The sequence below is a fragment of the Phyllobates terribilis genome, unplaced genomic scaffold, assembly GCF_046119375.1.
Source record: "Phyllobates terribilis strain yellow unplaced genomic scaffold, ASM4611937v1 Scaffold_8__6_contigs__length_399053987, whole genome shotgun sequence".
Classification (NCBI taxonomy): Eukaryota; Metazoa; Chordata; class Amphibia; order Anura; family Dendrobatidae; genus Phyllobates; species Phyllobates terribilis.
Window position 1 is genome coordinate 205,612,494 of NW_027362768.1, and position 4,540 is coordinate 205,617,033.

The 4,540-nt window shown below is 70.4% G+C and overlaps 1 protein-coding gene across 2 annotated transcripts in view; it reads right to left on the minus strand.

Annotated features, from left to right (window-relative positions):
• Positions 1 to 3,463, minus strand: part of POMGNT1 (protein O-linked mannose N-acetylglucosaminyltransferase 1 (beta 1,2-)) — a 95,428-nt gene extending 91,965 nt beyond the window's left edge. The window contains exon 1 of one of the 2 annotated variants that reach the window (XM_073644050.1): positions 3,260 to 3,463. The gene's annotated coding sequence lies outside the window, so the exon portion shown is untranslated. The remainder of the gene's footprint in view (positions 1 to 3,259) is intronic. The other variant, XM_073644049.1, reaches the window with a different exon arrangement.
• Positions 3,464 to 4,540: the final 1,077 nt, after the last annotated feature.

Below are 4,540 nucleotides of genomic sequence, written 5' to 3' on the forward strand. Positions count from 1 at the left end.
GCTGTGTGTTGGAGGGGGGGGGGACGCTCCGGTGTAGAGGAGGGGGGGGGGGACGCTCCGGTGTAGAAGCTCCGGTGTAGAGGGGCGGGACGCTCCGGTGTAGATGGGGGGGGGGACGCTCCGCTGTGTGTTGGAGGGGGGGAAGCTCCGGTGTAGAGGGGAGGGGGATGCTCCGGTGTAGAGGGGGGAGGGGACGCTCCGGTGTGTGTTGGAGGGGGGGGGGGGGACGCTCCGGTGTAGAGGGGGGGGGAGACGCTCTGGTCTAGAGGGGGGGGGACGCGCCGGTGTAGAGGGGAGGGGGACGCTCCACTGTGTGTTGGAAGGGGGGACGCTCCGGTGTAGAGGGGGGGGGAAGCTCCGGTGTAGAGGGGGGGGGGACGCTCCGCTGTGTTTTGGGGAGGGGGGGATGCTCCGATGTAGAGGGGTGGCAAGCTCCGGTGTTGGGGGGGGGGGGGACGCTCCGCTGTGTTTTGGGGGAGGGGGGGGGGACGCTCCGATGTAGAGGGAGGGGACGCTCCGGTGTTAGGGGGGAAGCTCCGGTGTAGAGGGGGGGACGCTCCGCTGTGTTTTGGGGAGGGGGGGACGCTCCGATGTAGAGGGGGGGGGCGCTCCGGTGTAGAGGGGGGAACGCTCCGACGTAGAGGGGGGGAAGCTCCGCTGTGTTTTGAGGAGGGGGGGGACGTTCCGGGGTTGGGGGGGACGCTCCGGTGTAGAGGGGGGGGGGGACGCTCCGGTGTAGAGGGGGGGGGGACGCTCCGGTGTAGAGGGGGGGGGACGCTCCGGTGTAGAGGGGGGGGGACGCTCCGGTGTAGAGGGGGGGGGACGCTCCGGTGTAGAGGGGGGGGGACGCTCCGGTGTAGAGGGGGGGGGGGACGCTCCGGTGTAGAGGGGGGGGGGGGGACGCTCCGGTGTAGAGGGGGGGGGGGGACGCTCCGGTGTAGAGGGGGGGGGACGCTCCGGTGTAGAGGGGGGGGGGACGCTCCGGTGTAGAGGGGGGGGGGGGACGCTCCGGTGTAAGAGGGGGGTGAGGGGACGCTCCGATGTAGAGGGGGGGGACGCTCCGCTGTGTTTTGAGGAGGGGGGGGGACGCTCCGGTGTAGAGGGGGGGGGACGCTCCGGTGTAGAGGGGGGACGACACTCCGCTGTGTTCTGGGGAGGGGGGGGGGGAACGCTCCGGTGTAGAAGGGGGGGGACGCTCCGCTGTGTTTTGGGGAGGGGGGGGACGCTCCGGTGTAGAGGGGGGGACGCTCCGGTGTAGAGGGGGGACGCTCCGGTGTAGAGGGGGGGGGACGCTCCGGTGTAGAGGGGGGGGGGACGCTCCGGTGTAGAGGGGGGGGGACGCTCTGGTGTTGGGGGGGGGGGGACGCTCCGGTGTTGGGGGGGGGGACGCTCGGTGTAGAGGGGGGGGGGGACGCTCCGGTGTAGAGGGGGGGGGACGCTCCGGTGTAGAGGGGGGGGGACGCTCCGGTGTAGAGGGGGGGGGACGCTCCGCTGTGTTCTGGGGAGGGGGGGGGACGCTCCGGTGTAGAGGGGTGGGGGGACGCTCCGCTGTGTTCTGGGGAGGGGGGGACGCTCCGGTGTAGAGGGGGGGGGACGCTCCGCTGTGTTCTGGGGAGGGGGGGGGGACGCTCCGGTGTAGAGGGGGGGGACGCTCCGGTGTAGAGGGGGGGGGGACGCTCCGGTGTAGAGGGGGGGGGACGCTCCCGGTGTAGAGGGGGGGGGGACGCTCCGGTGTAGAGGGGGGGGGGACGCCTCCGGTGTAGAGGGGGGGGGGACGCTCCGGTGTAGAGGGGGGGGGACGCTCCGGTGTAGAGGGGGGGGGGACGCTCCGGTGTAGAGGGGGGGGACCTCCGGTGTAGAGGGGGGGGGACGCTCCGGTGTAGAGGGGGGGGGGACGCTCCGGTGTAGAGGGGGGGGGGACGCTCCGGTGTAGAGGGGGGGGGGACGCTCCGGTGTAGAGGGGGGGGGGACGCTCCGGTGTAGAGGGGGGGGGACGCTCCGGTGTAGAGGGGGGGGGGGACGCTCCGGTGTAGAGGGGGGGGGGGGACGCTCCGGTGTAGAGGGGGGGGGGACGCTCCGGTGTAGAGGGGGGGGGGACGCTCCGGTGTAGAGGGGGGGGACGCTCCGGTGTAGAGGGGGGGGGGACGCTCCGGTGTAGAGGGGGGGGGACGCTCCGGTGTAGAGGGGGGGGACGCTCCGGTGTAGAGGGGGGGGGACGCTCCGGTGTAGAGGGGGGGGGACGCTCCGGTGTAGAGGGGGGGGGGCGACGCTCCGGTGTAGAGGGGGGGGGGCGACGCTCCGGTGTAGAGGGGGGGGGGCGACGCTCCGGTGTAGAGGGGGGGGGGGGACGCTCCGTGTAGAGGGGGGGGACGCTCCGCTGTGTTTTGGGGAGGTGAGGGGACGCTCCGATGTAGAGGGGGGGGACGCTCCGGTGTAGAGGGGGGGGACGCTCCGCTGTGTTTTGGGGAGGTGAGGGGACGCTCCCGGTGTAGAGGGGGGGGGACGCTCCGGTGTAGAGGGGGGGGACGCTCCGCTGTGTTCTGGGGAGGGGGGGAACGCTCCGGTGTAGAGAGGGGGGGACGCTCCGCTGTGTTTTGGGGAGGGGGGGGACGCTCCGGTGTAGAGGGGGGGACGCTCCGGTGTAGAGGGGGGGGGACGCTCCGGAGTAGAGGGGGGGGGGACGCTCCGGTGTTGGGGGGGGGGACGCTCCGGTGTTGGGGGGGGGGGACGCTCCGGTGTAGAGGGGGGGGACGCTCCGGTGTAGAGGGGGGGGGACGCTCCGGTGTAGAGGGGGGGGGACGCTCCGGTGTAGAGGGGGGGGGACGCTCCGGTGTAGAGGGGGGGGGGGGACGCTCCGGTGTAGAGGGGGGGGGGGGGACGCTCCGCTGTGTTCTGGGGAGGGGTGGGACGCTCCGGTGTAGAGGGGTGGGGACGCTCCGGTGTAGAGGGGGGGGACGCTCCGGTGTAGAGGGGGGGACGCTCCGCTGTAGAGGGGGGGACGCTCCGCTGTGTTTTGAGGAGGGGGGGGGACGCTCTGTTGTTGGGGGGGGGGACGCTCTGTTGTTGGGGGGGGGGGACGCTCTGTTGTTGGGGGGGGGACGCTCTGTTGTTGGGGGGGGGACGCTCTGTTGTTGGGGGGGGGGACGCTCTGTTGTTGGGGGGGGGGACGCTCTGGTGTTGGGGGGGGGGGGGACGCTCTGTTGTTAGGGGGGGGAAGCTCCGGTGTAGAGGGGGGGGTTACATTCGGGCTTATTAATACCCGTCAGCGATTCGTCTCCGGTGTCTTCGGTTCTACGAGCTCCGGAGATCCCGGCGGGTCGTGCAGCTGCTGTCGCCCGGCTGCCTCCTCGCTCCGCCCCCGTGTCCCGCTATTCCTCTCATTGTAAACAGAGTACAGCGGTAAAGTGGGGGAAGGGGAGGCGCGTAACAAGTGACATGCGCACTTACAGACGCGGATTAATGACAAGGGCCAATCGCAGATGTCGCCCCGCCCAGGGGGAGGAGACTGCTGAGACGCGTCTTCCGACCACTCCAAGGCCAGTTAGTAGTAGCCCCGCCTCCATTGAGTAATAGCCCCGCCTCCAGTGAGTAATAGCCCCGCCTCCAGTGAGTAATAGCCCCGCCTCCAGTGAGTGGTAGCCCCGCCTCCAGTGAGTGGTAGCCCCGCCTCCAGTGAGTGGTAGCCCCGCGTCTTGGCTGTTAGTGTGCCCGAATAGCGACAGTTGAGGGAGGCTGCAGGAGGCGGCGGTCAGCGCGGGGCGGCGGTCACTGTGAGGCGGCGGTCAGCGCAGAGCGGTTGTGCCTATACTGTGCGGCTCCTCACCCCCTGCGAGACTCCACCGCGCTGCCGGGATCCTGCAGATGAGGCATAACGGGGTGCCAGGCTGCTGCCATATGTCTGACCAGCTCTATTCAGCGCCATAGTTAAAGGGGTTGTCCAGAGAAAACAAGTCATGAAGGTCGAGTGACAACTTACTGATCGGAGGGCGTGTGACCCCTGACACCTGCGCTGATCGGAGGGCGTGTGACCCCTGAGACCTGCGCTAATCGGAGGGAGTGTGACCCCCGAGACCTGCGCTGATCGGAGGGCGTGTGACCCCTGAGACCTGCGCTGATCGGAGGGCGTGTGACCCCCGAGACCTGCGCTGATCGGAGGGCGTGTGACCCCCGAGACCTGCACTGATCGGAGGGCGTGTGACCCCCTGAGACCTGCTCTGGTCGAAGGGCGTGTGACCCCCTGAGACCTGCGCTGATCGGAGGGCGTGTGACCCCTGAGACCTGCGCTAATCGGAGGGTGTGTGACCCCGGAGACCTGCGCTGATCGGAGGGCGTGTGACCCCGAGACCTGCGCTGATCGGAGGGCGTGTGACCCCTGAGACCTGCACTGATCGGAAGGCGTGTGACCCCTAACACCTGCGCTAATCGGAGGGCGTGTGACCCCTGAGACCTGCGCTGATCGGAGGGCGTGTGACCCCTGAGACCTGCGCTGATCGGAGGGCGTGTGACCCCTGAGACCTGCGCTGATCGGAGGGCGTGTGAC